The following is a 15785-nucleotide window of genomic DNA, read 5'->3' as shown; positions in this document are numbered from 1 at the left end:
AGCACCCCCAGATATCAGCTGTAATCCGAGAGGGAACCTGGAGGAAAGTGTTCAATTTCCCTGCAGCGCCACCACAGGAGAAATGAAGCATTACACAGTTCCCAATTAAATAAATGGTCTGTCCGTGAAATGCGTTGTTGGGCTGGGTCCTCCAGTGAGGGACGCTCCTTGAAGCCGCTTAACGCTCTGGCTAATAGACTAGGATCCTGAATGAGGGACTGCACCAATAACTCAGAATTCCCTAATAAAGTAATTAAAAATATATATATATATTTTTTTTAAAACAGACATCCCCTTCAATGTGTTTAAATATTATTTTTAATATTATTGTCAACTGGACCAATAGTTCAATATGAAGCACTACAGACCTGTCTTGTGGTCGTCTAGGATTTCGTAAGTCCAAATAAAGGTTGGTGGCTCGGCAGTGCAGGAGGTGGCGGGAACAGGCCAAGAGAGAGTCTCCCTGTAATAAAGAGACATGTCAGACAATCTTGATTACCAGTCAGAAGAAGCAACGCACAAGACAGACCGACCTGCTCACGTGGATGACAGAAGACTTGTGCTTCAGCCAAACGCTCCATAACGTAACCAAAGTCTGCCTGTCTCCAAAATACTTCTTGAGCGCCTTCCAAGTTCTTTGCCCTAGGGGAACAAGATCACATCAATCATGGAATAATGACTGGAGTCATTACTTGTCATACATATTTCTTACATGCCAAGATATCTGCACCAACATCTCTACTGAGCATCTTCTAGCGACCCTATAAACGCTGTACTAATGGCTGCAATAATGCCCACAAGATGCCCAGAGGGCTGGAGAATAACTTGCCATATAGACCTTTCACTGTCTCAGTCTCTCCTGAATGATTACAGAAGTTGCCACCAGGGGGAGCTGGATGCAGTTGTAATCATACAGTTCCCAATGACTTCAATAGGAGCTTTATAAATTTGTACACCGTGAGCTCCCTCTAGTGGCAGCTGAAAGCAGCCAGAATGTTATCATTTAAAGGGAACCTGTCATCTACATTATGCTGCTCACTTAGGGCATCATAATGTGCTGACAGACACACTGATTTCTGCTGTCTGTCACTTATTTGCTAAAGTGAAGCTGTTTTGAAGAACTTCACCACCGCTATAGAAAAGACACCATTATTTACGAGCTGCTGCTACCTCCGCCCACTCGCGCCTGATTGACAGATTTCTACCTAGAAGGCCCTGTTCACACAGAGTTTTTTTTGCAGGTGGAAAAATCTGCCTCAAAATTCCTACTGAAAATTTGAGGCAGATTTTGACGTGCCGGCATAACACTTGCCGCAGTTTTTGCTGCGTTTTTCGGCCGCGGCCATTAAGCGCCATGATGTCAATGGGAGGTCAGAGATGGAAACGCCTAAAGAAAGGGCATGACGGTTCTTTTTCCCGAGAGCGCTTTTTTCTGCTCTCCTCCCATTAAAATCAATGGGAGGCGTTTTCCGAAGCGGTTTCTGCGTCAAAAACCGCGCCAAAAAACTCCATGTGAACTTGGTCTTACTATGCATGGGTAAAATGTAACACAAAATGGTAGTGACACAGTTACGTCACCACCGTAGATCACCCGGAATGTAGCCATTACTGCCCAAGACCACCACAGATTATACGGCTATATTCTGCAGACCCTATTGTGTATGAGTGGCACTCTGCATGGTACTACATTGTACAGGTGGCACTAATCTGGCATTGATGGCGCTACCATCATGGGCACTCTAGCTCTTACTGATTTATTTGTGTGCTGTATAGCGAGATTATATATTTCTAAAGTGCGTCTGTCGCCAAAATGCAGTTTTCCTATGGCTTTGGGGCAATCATTATAGAGTCATATGATAAATATATCCTGCACCATGTGACTGGGATTTTCTTGTGTCTATCAAGTGTCTGTGCGCTCCGCGTAACATGTAAAAATCCCCCCTCCTTTACAAAATCATGTGTACACCCCCGATACAGATATTTAGGCTGACTGTATCCATGTAGAACTGGGGTAGTATTGCCCTTTAAGATTCCAGTATCCAGACCTTTAGTTGAAAATGAAGAGATTCTAGAGATCATTTTTATTACATGTTACTAAAGAAGAGGCCATACTGAAGAGAAAAGAAAGGAATAAGGGGAGGCCTCCATGACTAAAATAGATGGGAGGGACACAGAGTTGGCTGGCCTATGAGAGACCAAGGATGGGGACAGCAGGAGGGCTTGGGGGAGGAGGGGTGGGGATTGAAGGGGATGTACCTGTTTCCTGTTTGTGCTCTCCCTCTCTTCGCCAGGACACAGAAGCAGGAACATGTTCACCATCCCTGCTGTGTCTGACGAGGAGGCGATGGAGTTGCTGCGGGCCGCGGCGGCCTCTCAAGGTCCGGGATGGCTCGGAGCACGAGTGGCGACGCTGCTGCAGGGACAAGCGGGCGCTCCGGACCAGGATCGGGCAGAATCGTCCGGAGCGGGCGTGGCGCGGTCCACCATGCCGGCGGTCTCGGGGCCACTGGAGCAGTCAGAGGTCCAGGACCGGCGTTCCAGAGGGACGGGCAGGAGAAGAGGAGCCCCCATCTCCCCCGTGACTCAGGCCAGGGCCGGCACTTCCGGAGTGACACGCAGCACGAGGCGCGCCCGCCCGCACGGCTGAGTCCGGAGGACATCCCGCGGGCGCGGCGGCGCAAGAGGAGCCCCTCGGTGGACCCTTCAGGCCAGACACCAGGGCGGCCTGCCGCTGCCCTCCCATCTGGTCCTGGGAAGAATCCCAAAACGCGGCAGCGCCCAGCGGCAGCGATGAGGAAGACGAGGCCTTCACTTCCGGCCACACCACCTCCTTCTTCGGTACGTGGCGGAAGGGCAACGGCGACCCTGCACGGCGATGTGCCAGCCGGAGGGTCGGCTCATGGCAGCAACGAGCGGGCGGTGGATGTGGACAGGAGCGGAGGGTGCAGGATGAGGTCGGTGGTGAGAGTGCCAGGGACGGAACAGCGGGAGGCTGGTTCAGCAGGACGGCTGCGGCAGGAGCTGGAGCTCGGCCAGACGGATGATGCGATGTCGCCCCCCCCTTTTCTCGGACGGAACTTGGAATTCCCCGTGCACACACTGCCAATGCGGACAGCGCCAGAGGGTGTCCGGAGCATTGGAGGACGGTGAGCGGCGGGCCTCTGCACGTGGACATGGGGGTCCGGCTGACGGGTTCACAGCCCCTGGGCAGCCTGGTGAGTTGACACCTACGTTACCTTTTCCAGCTTTATTGATGTCGGGTATCGGTGTAGAGGGTGTAGCGTCGGCTAACGTCGCGGCGGAGTCAAGGGCCCCGGGGTTACAGGCGGGTGCAGGGGGGATAGTTTGACGGAGTTAGTGGGTTGTTTAAAGGCGTTGGTGGGGCGGCTAGGAGGTTTCCCTTCCCAGGAACAGGCAGGCGTGGCGTCGGCCGCGGTGTGGGGGGGCAGTGTTGGTAGTGCCCCGGTTATGCAATCCGGAGGGGGGCTAGCCGCGAGGGCAGCGGTGGCAGTGGCGGCGGCGGTTCAAACAGACTCGCCAAAAGAGGTAGATAGGGTGCGGCTGGATGATCGCGCGCGCGGGGAGGTGTACGTATGTTATGAGGGCCCGTTAGGCGCGCATTTGAAGCAGGAAGTTAAAGAAAAGATTTGGAAAGATGAGTACGTGGAGATTTTTTCGTTGCTTTCGCTGGAGAAGTTTAATTTGGATAAGGTGAAGCGGGATGAAACCAAAAAGGATGAGGAGGAAATGAGACGGTACAGGTTGATTCCAAAAACATTCGTCAATTGAATGCAGGCTTCTGCAATTTTGGCGAGTGTTATTGGAGAAAAGGCGCCAGAAAATTGTTCCGGCTTATTCTGTTACTTGGACGCGGTGGGGGAGGTGCATCGGGTTTATGGGGGACAGGCTTGGCTTCGTTACGACGAACAGTTTCGGCAGCGGAAGGCGGTGCGGCCGAATATACGGTGGGATCATAAGGACATAGCCTTATGGCTGAAGGTGACGGCACTTTATAAGCAAGGGCAGTCCTTTCCTGGGAGCGGGAACGCAGCAGGAACTTCCGGCGGGAATAGTCCGGCCTCAGGTTCCAAATTTGGAACGTGTTGGCAGTTCAACGAGGGGCAGTGTAAATTTGGAGCAGCGTGTAAATTCAAGCATGTGTGTTCACACTGCAGCGGGCAGTCGCATGGAGCGTCAAAATGTTTTAAAAAGGGGAAACGACAGGGGGGAGTTAGCGGTGCGGCTGGTCATGGGGGAGACGCCGGTGAAGCTCATAAAGATGGCCCCCTTTCTAAGTAGATACACTAACAAGGAGGGGGCGCGGTTGATTAGTTTAGGTTTTAGTTCTGGTTTTGTTATTCCGCCCCCTTCGTACGAGGTCCCGTTCACTCAGCGCAACCTTAAAGGAACAGTGTCATCACAAATTATTTTTTTATATGTTAAAGATGTTAGTGCTTTATTAAAAACGTTTATATTCATTTGTGTGTTTGTGTTTTACTTTTTCTTATTTTTACACTTTTTCTTCCCTATGGGGGCTGCCATTTTTTGTTCCATTTCTGTCTGTGTCGATTAACGACACATACAGACATGGAATACGGCAGCCACAGTCCCATAGGGACTGCGAACGGCTCCCGTCCCATTGACTTCCGTGTACGGCGTCTGTGTGGGAACTGCGCATGCGCCGCTCCCACACAGTCCAATTCGAAATTGGCGCCGTCCGGCGCCATTTTCCTGTGGACCGGAAGTCGCGGCCGTACAGTAATCTTACTACTTCCGGTCGCGACTTCCGGATTTGTGCACTTGGACCAGCGGCAGCAAACGGAGCGGACGGGCCGGAGGGAGCCGCGGCGGCAGGAGCAGGTAAGAGATTTCAATGTATGTTCGTGTTTGTGTGTGTTTACTACTGTATGTAAACCTACTACACTGTGTGTTAGCTCAAAAAATGGCGACACACAGTGTAGGAGGTTACACCGTTCAAACCCCTCGTTTATCCCGGCACTAGCCAGGATAAAGGAGGGGGGGATGCTGAGAGCTCACTAGAGCGAGGGCTTTTAACCCAATGTTGCAATGCTGCAATTTTGGGAATAGCTCCATCTAGTGACCAAAAATGGGTAGTATTATAAATTAGAATTAATTTATAATATTTCCTGACTCGTGAAAAAAATAAAAAAAATTTGAACAATGTTTAATCACCCACACACTAAATGTTTAATTTAAAAAAAAAAAACATGTTTTTCTGGCAACACAATGCCTTTAAGTCGGCATATCAGCAGGCGGCCGTAGTCTCGGAGAAAGTTAGGAAGGAGATTGATCTGGGCAGAATGGCGGGCCCTTTTAGCATGATCCCAGTTCCGGGTTTGGTGGTGTCACCGTTAGGAGTGGTTCCGAAACGGGAAGGTAACAAATTTAGGCTCATTCAGCATTTGTCCTTCCCAAAAGGGGCGTCGGTTAATGATGGCATTGACCCAGATCTCTGTTCCGTGGTATACACGTCGTTTGATGCGGCGGTAGCGTTAGTACGAGGTTACGGAAGAGGAGCTCTGATGGCAAAAAACGATATTCAAACGGCGTTCCGTTTATTGCCGGTCCACCCGGACAGCCAGCGGTTGCTGGGGTGTTACTGGGAAGGAGGTTACTACATCGATCGGTGCCTTCCCATGGGTTGCTCGTTGTCGTGCGCGTACTTTGAGGTTTTTAGTTCGTTTTTGGAATGGGTAGTTAGGGAGGTCGCTGGGGTGGAATCGGTTATTCACTACCTCGACAATTTCTTGTGTGTTGGCCCGGCGCATTCGGGGGTTTGCGCGAATTTACTTGAGGCGGTCAACTGAGTGTCGCGGGAGTTCGGGGTCCCCTTGGCTGTGGAAAAAACTGAAGGTCCAGTGACGACCATTTGTTTTTTGGGAATTACAATAGATTCTGTGGCAATGGAGTGCAGATTGCCTGAGGATAAGTTGGGGGATCTGCGGTTAGTAGCGGAGCGAGCGTGTCGGATTAAGAAAATTACACTACGGGAATTGCAGTCCTTATTGGGGAAGTTTAATTTTGCTTGCCGCATCATGCCAATGGGGAGGGTGTTTTGTCGGCGGTTGGCGACGGCGGGGGTGGGGGAACCCCACCATTTCATTCGTATGACGGCGGAGCACAGGGAGGATTTGCGGGTCTGGCTCCATTTTCTGGCACAGTATAACAGTCGCTCGCTGTGGATGTCACGGGCGCTGGATAGCTTTGATTTGGAATTGTTCACTGATGCGTCCGGGGCGGTGGGGTTCGGAGCATTCTTCAAAGGGCAGTGGTGCGCAGGAAAATGGCCGGTTGAGTGGGTAGAGACGGGTTTGACACGTAACTTGGCCCTACTCGAACTGTTTCCCATCGTGGTGGCAGTCACCATATGGGGAGACAGGTTCCGGGATAAGAAAGTGCGTTTTCATTGCGATAATCTGGGGGTGGTGATGGCTATAAATAATACGTCGACGTCGTCCCCTCCAGTGGTTCGCTTGTTGCGTCAGTTGGTGCTTGCTTTTTTGAGTTTAAATGCGTGGGTGGTGGTGGTGCATGTTCCTGGGGCGGAGAATTGTATTGCTGATGCGCTTTCTCACTCGCAGTGGGATCGTGTCCGTCAGCTGGTCCCGGACGCGGAGTTAACGGGGGTGGAATGTCCCAGTCATCAGTGGGAGCTGGTATCCGGGCGGCAGGTGCATTGATAAAGAGGTCGTTGGCCAGCGCTACGTGGTTATCTTATTCTGCTGGATGGAGGCAATGGGAAGAGTGGGTGAGATCGTTGGGTGATGTGTGCTCTGATGAGGATAGGGTGGTGGCTTTGTTGTTTTGGTTGGGAGACGCGTTTGCCCGGGGTTGCACGGTCGCTAAGGTTAATCGCTTCGTGGCGGCCATTGCTTTCGGTTGTAAATTACGGGGATTTGTGGACATCATGAAGCGTTTTTTGGTGGGCCAGGCATTGAGGGGGTTGAGACGGGGTGTAGTGGTGAGGGATAGGAGGCGTCCCGTGTCTTTTCAATTGTTGTGCTCATTGGAGGTGGTGGTGGTTCATTCAGAGTACGAGAGCAAGCTTTTTCGGTTGGCTTTCGCGTTAGCCTTCGGAGCTTTTCGGGTGGGGGAATTGGTTTCGCCTAGTTCTAAAAGCGGGGGGGTTGCTGCAGGATAATGTCGATTTGTATGAAGACAGGGTGGAGATAGTGCTGCGACGGTCGAAAACCGATCAGAGGGGGGTAGGACGTCGGGTGGTTTTGTTTGCGGTCACCGGAAATCCGGTTTGTCCAGTGTTGTGTCTCAAGGAGTACTTAGAGGGCTTAGATCTCTCGGATGCGCCGTTGCTGCGGCATGTGGATGGCAAGTTTTTGTCGGGGTATCAGTTCATCTCGGTTTTCAGAAAATGTCTGGTGGCTAGCGGGGTGCAGGCGGAGCAGTATTCGTCTCATTCTTTCCGGATTGGGGCAGCGACGGAGGCGGTGAGATGGGGTTTGGATGAGGCAGGCGTGCGGCGGATAGGGCGCTGGGAGTCTGCGCGTTTCCATTCTTATGTTCGCTTGCACATGTTGTGATATGGTATTGTGTAACATGTTCCGGGTGTGTGCGTTCCGCCTGAGTAATAATTTTGCGCAGCAACGAGTGGTGGTGCGTGTATGTTCTCCATTTGTTTTGCAGGCCGTGACTCATGTATGGTGTGGATTATGGGACACTCCTTTGTGTACTGGGGTGCCCTTCGCGCGGATGTACGGCCGGACGGTCGACAGCTCAGGATTCTGCGGGAGGCGGCGGTCTTGCGGTGGATGGGTATACTGGGAATGACATGGAACAGGGTGTTGCCGGAGTTTCATAATTTTGTATTGCTTGATAGGGCACCTGAGGTGCTGGTGTTGCATGTGGGAGGCAACGATTTGGGCCTGCGCCCTTTCAGGGAGTTAGTAAGGGATGTCAAGCATGATTTGCTTTGTTTATGGGCAACTTATCCGAAGTTGGTGACGGTGTGGTCTGAGATGGTCCCTAGGAAGAGCTGGCGGATGGCTCGTTCGATGGCAAAGATTAATAAGGCTCGCATTAAGGCTAACAGGGCTATATCGAGTTTTGTGGCGGGTAATGGTGGGGTTGCGGTGCGCCACTGGGACCTGGAGGCTGGGACAGGCAGGTATTGGAGAGAGGATGGTGTGCATCTCAATGATGTGGGGATGGACATGTAGAGTCTGGCGTTGACTGATGGAATTGAGCGAGCGGTGGGAATGTGGAGGAGCTCGCAGGCGTGAGGTGGTCAAGGCCTGTTTCGCTTTGGCGGGGGGGAGTCCTTGAAGTAGGTCGTAAAAAGTGGTGGGGGGGAATGCATCACGGGATGCACCCCCAATTTGTCGGCTTCTTAGGGTGTTACCCCTTTTGAAAGCTGGGTTATATATATGGTGGTCATCTGCAAAAAGGTAATTTGGTGCCCCCGGGCCGGGTTACGGCTGGGGGTAAGGTATTTGTGGGCAGATGGCCAAAATTAAGTATCGGTGGCTTCAAGGACTTGCCCCTGTCATTCTGGTTGGTTTATAATGTTATGACCCTGATAGGGTCGCAGTGGGTTATTTAATGTTATGATGAATCCCCTTTTTTGGGGATTCAAAAGTTATGGTATTTAAATTTATTGTTATTTAAATAATAAACGGCTGCTGTGGCCATTAAAATCCAACTCTGTTTCAGTGTCTGCTTTGGGAGGGTAGATTTACATAAGGGGAGAAGCGACTCGACTTATTTGAGTCAAGAAGAGGCCGTACTGAAGAGAAAAGAAAGGAATAAGGGGAGGCCTCCATGACTAAAATAGATGGGAGGGACACAGAGTTAGCTGGCCTATGAGAGACCAAGGATGGGGACAGCAGGAGGGCTTGGGGGAGGAGGGGTGGGGATTGAAGGGGATGTACCTGTTTCCTGTTTGTGCTCTCCCTCTCTTCGCCAGGACACAGAAGCAGGAACATGTTCCCGCCTGCCCGCCCGCCCTGATGTGGATCGGTTGACCGCGGCAAGAGGTTGCTGCGGGTGGTGGTTTTTCTCGTCAAAGTTTATTTGCCTATTAACATTTATCTTTGGGGGTGGTTAATTTTGTCATTGCAGCTGCGGGGGGAGTCCTTGAAGTAGGTCGTAAAAAGTGGTGGGGGGGAATGCATCACGGGATGCACCCCCAATTTGTCGGCTTCTTAGGGTGTTACCCCTTTTGAAAGCTGAGTTATATATATATGGTGGTCATCTGCAAAAGGTAATTGGTGCCCCCGGGCCGGGTTTCGGCTGGGGGTAAGGTATTTGTGGGCAGATGGCCAAAATTAAGTATCGGTGGCTTCAAGGACTTACCCCTGTCATTCTGGTTGGTTTATAATGTTATGACCCTGATAGGGTCGCAGTGGGTTATTTAATGTTATGATGAATCCCCTTTTTTGGGGATTCAAAAGTTATGGTATTTAAATGTATTGTTATTTAAATAATAAACGGCTGCTGTGGCCTTTAAAATCCAACTCTGTTTCAGTGTCTGCTTTTGGAGGGTAGATTTACATAAGGGGAGAAGCGACTCGACTTATTTGAGTCATGAAACAAAAGTTATAAAATAGTGTCTCGGGCCCCATGTACATGACCGTGCCCGTAATCACGGTCTGAAATTTGCAGGCCGTGGTCCATTATAAAGTATGGGAGCACGGTACGTAAAATAAAAAAATAGGACATGTCCTATGTTTTATGGAAGGTTTCTACGGCACGGACATTGTCCCGTAAATATATGGGAAGGTGTCCGTCAGCCATAGAAATGAATGGGTCCGTAATTACGGATGAAATGTACGGTCGTGTGCATGGAGCCTTAGGATGTAAAACAAGCACATACCAACCAGCGTCGACCTGGTCACAGACCGGATAACTGAACCTGCGCTCCTTCCTGCACGACTTCTCATAACCCCAGCAGAAATCTAGTTGTGTCAGGAATTCCTAAAAGGTACAAAAGTACAAAACCCTTCATGAGCTGAGAGAGAAAAATCACAGACTGATTTCTAAGGATCCTGGTCTCTCCTTGTCTACAAGCACACATTACCTGTAAGAAGCCTTTTTACATGTTCTCCACTGTGTACAGATGTAGCCACGTTTATCTTGACTGATAACTTGCTGCAGTGTGAGCTCACACAACAAAAGCCATTGAAAAGGTAAAGTAAGGGTATGTGCACACGACCTCTTTTCAGACGTAATGGAGGCGTTTTACGAATTACGCCTGAAAAGACGGCTCCAATACGTCGGCAAACATCTGCCCATTGCTTGCAATGGGTCTTATGATGTTCTGTGCAGACGAGCTGTCATCTTACGGCGCTTAAAATGACGGCTCGTCAAAAGAAGTGCAGGACACTTCTTGGGACGTTTTTGGAGCCGTTTTCTCATAGTCTCTATTGAAAAAAGCTCCAAAAACGGCCGTAGAAAATGCAGCGAAAAACGCGAGTTGCTCAAAAAACATTTGAAAATCAGGGGCTGTTTTCCCTTGAAAACAGCTCTGTATTTTCAGACGTATTTTGTTAATCGTGTGAACATACCCTTAAACTGTCTTGCCACTGTGTATTTAACGCGTTAAAAGTCAAGATAAAGACGGCTACATCTGTATACAGACCACATAAAGCACAAATGGCGTCATGTATGGGACAGCAAACTCCCCCGACTGCTCCATAACCTTGGATGCTGAAACAGCCACAGGTGCATGTTTACTGCTATAGGGAAAAGAGATAAGCGGCAACTAAACAACCGTTTACTATACTGTTTATCTCCAAGGAACAAAGGATTGAAAGATACCCAATCCCTGTTTCTCAACAGAACAGTTAGGCCTGTTCACATCAGCGTTGCTTTCTGTTGAGGGGTTCCGTTCCGGGCCGTGTTGCCATTTTACAGCCGATTTTGTATCCGTTTTATTCCCTGTCCGTTATAAAATCGGATGAATTTCATTTGTAATTTTTTTGCCACACACTTCCCTCTGTAGGTAATGCCACACAGACACCCTTGTAGCTATTGCCACACAGCCCCCTGTAGGTAATGCCACACAGCCCTTCTGTAAGCAATGCCACACAGCCCCCCTGTCGGCAGTGCCACACAACCCCCCTATCGGCAGTGCCACACAACCCCCCTGTCGGCAGTGCCACACAGACCCCCTGTCGGCAGTGCCACACAGACCCCCTGTCGGCAGTGCCACACAGCCCCCCTGTCGGCAGTGCCACACAGCCCCCCTGTCGGCAGTGCCACACAGCCCCCCTGTCGGCAGTGCCACACAGCCCCCCTGTCGGCAGTGCCACACAGCCCCCCTGTCGGTAATGCCACACAGCCCCCTTGTACATATAGTCACCCCCCATAGATGGCACCCCCCCTACTTTCATGTAGGGGACGGCTCCAGGAGATGTCCCTCACTTCACTGTCCATATATGGACAGTGAAGTGAGGGACTTCTCCTGGATCGGAATCCCCGGCCACAGCGGTGGGGATTCCGCTTCAGAAGTCCCTGACGTCAGGTGTCCATATATGGACAGTGAAGGCAGGTAGTTCTCCTGGAGCGGAATCCCCGACCACATCGCAGGGGATTCCGCTTCAGAAGTCTGTGGCGTCACTATGTCCATATATGGACACAGTGAAATCACGGACTGCTCCTGGAGCAGAATCCCCAATCCCCGGCCACAACGTTGCCGAAGCTGTGGCCGGGGATTGGGGATTCCGCTCCTACAGGAAGCAAAAAAAAAACCTCCTCCTCACATGCACTTCGCACTGTGGGGAGAAGGAGGAGAGAGCGAGCAACGGAAGACACGGCCATCACTTGTAGCACATTCAAGTGATGGCCGTGTATAACCCGGCTACATAGACTTCTATGGGAGCCGGGTGAACGGCCGAAAATAGGGCATGTCCCATTTATTGACGGCCGGCAAAATATCGGTCGTGTGAATAGACCCATTAGGGGTCTATTGTTCCTACTGCGGCCGTGTAACGGCCGGAAAACCCTGTCGTGTGAATAAGGTCTTAGGCTTAGGTATGGTAGGACTTACTCTAAATGGACAGTGGGGATCCTGACTGCAGGATCTGGCCATATCCTGGTTATTGTGCAAGAAGTAGGGTAAGTGCCCGGCTGGTAGATTGATCTTCTGATAAAACAGGGAAGAGACATTCTGGTCTGCAGAGACAATCAGGCTTTGAGCAGCAAGGTTTACTATGTGTAGTAATAGTCCAGAGATTGTATAGACCATGACAGCGCTCAGCTTCTGCAAATAAAACACAACGCAAAACATTAAGAAAAAATGAAGAATACACAAATGGAAAATAAAGGTTCCCTGATGATAGTCTGATGACATGATACCCCCAGCGACCTGCTCAAATCTTGTGGGAAACGGTCAGGAAGTGTTCAATTTCCCTGCAGCACCACCACTGGAGAAATGAGGCATTACACAGTTTCCATTGAAGTCAATGAGCTGTCTGTGTAATGCAGGAACGTGCCGGGTCCTCCAGACCTAGAAACGCTCTCTGCAGTCGCTCAACTCTGGCTAATAGATGCGGGTCCTGAGAGGAGGTTAATCTTCTATTAACTTAGAACTCCTTGATACAGTATTTATAAAATTGTCTCATCACAGTCAATCCCCTGTATTATGAGAGCCACGGCGGTAATCCAGCGATCGCCATGGGTCCGTCTCCAGGGACCCCAGTCACATTCAGCTAGTTTACAATTGCAGCAGCCACTACAGGGAGAATGTGGTATTACATTCCAGCTATTCTGATAACTGTCCTATACATTTGAATTGCCGCCATATATTACTACATTCTCCGTAGGCAAAACATGCGGCTGTCCCACCACTCCCCCCAGACATAACAGCTGATCGCTGGGGGTTCGAGCAGCTAGAACAATGGCTCCCTCCTTCTGAGGAGGGGTTGGGACACACTTGTCTGGTGAGTTACCTTTATATCTTGAGGCCAATAAAAAACTATAATGCGGAAGTTAATAGAAAATTTGCCAAGTCACTTCTGACATTGTTCGGCCATGGTTAAGGGGGGGTGGGGGGTACCCATTTTCAAATGTTAAGGATATGTTCACACACTGTGTTTTCGGGCATATTTCGGGGTGTAAATTCCTTGAAATATGCCTGAAAAACGGTAGCTAAACTCCTACAAACTGCTTTTCGTTCAGACGGGGCATTTTTTATGCCGCCGTTTTAAAGAATGGTGTGTAAAAAAAATGGCGCGTAAAAAGAATGCGGGTATGTTCACACAGCCTATTTTCAGCAGAAAATACGGAGGCTGAACGCCTCAAAACATCTACCCATTGATTTCAATGGGAAAAACAGCGTTTTGTTCCCACAGGATGTTTTTTTACGCACCGTTTGTAAAAACGGCACGTAAAAAAACGCCCTGTAAAAAAGAAGGGGATGTTACTTCTTGAGCAGTTGTTCATTGGGTCAATAGAAAAACCGCTCCAAAATACGGCCGCAATAAACGCATCAAATAACGCTTGATGCATAAAAAACGACTGAAAATTAGAGGCAGTTTTCCCTTGAAAACAGCTCCGTATATTACAGCCGTTTTTTGTTAAGCGTGTGAACATAGCCTGAGCTGTCACTTCTTGAGCTCCGTCATTTTCAGCTGTTTTTGATTCTGCATGTGAACATACCCTGAGGCTACGTTCACACGCTAAACAAAACACGGCTGTAAAATACGGGGCTGTTTTCAAGAGAAAACACCCACTGATTTTCAGCCGTTTTTTAAACCAGAAACGTTTTCGAGGCGTTTTTTGGAGCAGTTTTTCTATTGAGAATGAAAAACGGCTCAAGAAATGACATGCACTTCTTTTTTACGGGGAGTTTTTTTTACGTAGTAACGGAACACCTCTGGGTTTTGCACTAGCGTGGGACATGTTATCTAGAGACACTTGTCAAACATGTCTTATAAACAACACAGAAAACTTCATCATTAACATTATTACACGCCATAAACGATGCTGTATCGTCGCTTTCCGCACTTGTACCCATCTATATAACACTACTGAGTGATGCACTTTTTAATTCTCTGGTAAAAAAAAATCTAGTTCAGAGAGACCTGCAGGATCTGCTGCGATTTGTAGTCCCCATTGCAGGGCGCACAAGTGGAGACAATATTGAGGATTTATCCAAACTGCTGCAACAGAAAAGTGGAGTAATTGTCCTTAGCAACCAATCAGGTTGCTGTTTTCATTTTCCAAAGCCTCTCTGAAAAATAAGAGCTGGAATCCGATTGGTTGCTATGGGCAACTACACTTTTACATTGCATCAGTTATAAATCAACCCCCCCCCCCCCCTCCAAATAATCCTGTACTCCGCAACCTGAAACTACAACTCTCAGCCTTCGGCTGTCAGAGCACGCTGGGAGTTGTAGTTTCGCCACAGTCTGACAGCCACAAGTTGCAAATGAATAAATACAGCGACACTGTTGACGCTATGAGGATGTATCATGGCTGTGATCCCTTCATCCATTATTCTCTTACCCGGGTCCAGCTGTTCAGTGTCCGGCCGCATCACCCCTCAGTCTCCAGGTCGCTGTGTAGCGGGAGGCAGGGCCGGCTCTAGTCTCCGCCGGAAACCCGGGGCGGTGATAGGGAGGAGGGTAGTCACCCATTGGGAGGGTGCGGAGGAGACCCGCCTCGTGTGTAGTGATGGGTGTGTTGCGGTATAGGAGCGAGGACAGGGACGGTGCCCATAAGAGCAGAGAGCAGGGAGTACCCGGCACAGTCGGGGGGGGGACGGCACAGATGGCAGAATACCCTCCCTTTACCGTGTGCATCCAGTGTAGTGCTCCCCAGTGGCGTAACTACCGCTGTAGCAGCAGTAGCGGCTGCTACGGGGCCCGCTGCATGATGGGGCCCCCACCATGGCCGGAGGCTCCGCTAGCAGGCGCTATGGCTGCTACAGCGGGACGCCACTGAACACTACGGCAGAGCGGGGAGGTATCTCCCCGCTCTGCCATTAAGGGGTTCAAATCTGCACTTAACCTTCATTGCTATTTGTGTTGGGACTGGTTTCCCTAAATATTGCACTACTTCTGCTATGGTTATGGGACTGTTACTTACCATTAGATTTTATTATTTACTTCCTATTACTTCTCTGTTTTGGGAGGCTACCTCCTACCATTGTTCATATATCTCTGTAAGAATTTCTACAGTTTGACTTTATTGTATTGCACTGCGTGCAAACTTTTGCAGTTTTGTGAAAATGTTTTATCTGCTCTGTTTAATTTCTAATAAAAAATTTTGATAACGAAAAAAAAAGATATTGTATTACGGTCTGTAGCCTTTGGGGGGAATATATTAACCTTTCTACAACAGTTTACTAGCGTAGAAAATTCACAAAAGTCTAAATTTTTGGGGGCAAAAAATGGGCGGGGTTTAGCAGAAATAGCCAACAATTTTACTATAATTTACGCCAGTAACTGATGTAAATTATAGCAGAAATCTATATGTATAGTGCGGCCCAGATTTATCTCTGAGGGGCGTAACAAGGCAAAGGTCGGTGCCAGACACATACCTCTCCCCCAATCAGACTGTATGCCCCCCCAATCAGACAATAAAATACATTTTAAAAATGTACTTACCTCACCACTCCGATTCTCCCTCCCGGATTCCCTCAGGCTCTTACAGCAGGCCGCAGCACGTAGAAAGTACTGATGACAGGCCGCGTTGCAGCTAAAAGATGCGACACATTTAATAAGAGTTGTTCGCCTGTTAATAAATGTGTTGCATCTTACTCCAGCAAACTGTTTAATAGGACTGGTGTATGAAACGCCAGTATT

General features: G+C 49.4%; 1 pseudogene; it reads right to left on the bottom strand.

Annotated features, from left to right (window-relative positions):
- The window catches only part of LOC142728069 (EGF domain-specific O-linked N-acetylglucosamine transferase-like), an 80849-nt pseudogene extending 66700 nt beyond the window's left edge, over positions 1–14149 (bottom strand).
- Positions 14150–15785: the final 1636 nt, after the last annotated feature.

The sequence above is a fragment of the Rhinoderma darwinii genome, unplaced genomic scaffold (assembly GCF_050947455.1).
Source record: "Rhinoderma darwinii isolate aRhiDar2 unplaced genomic scaffold, aRhiDar2.hap1 Scaffold_67, whole genome shotgun sequence".
Classification (NCBI taxonomy): Eukaryota; Metazoa; Chordata; class Amphibia; order Anura; family Rhinodermatidae; genus Rhinoderma; species Rhinoderma darwinii.
Note: the sequence above shows the minus strand (reverse complement) of the source record. Positions and strands in the feature narration are given on the sequence as shown.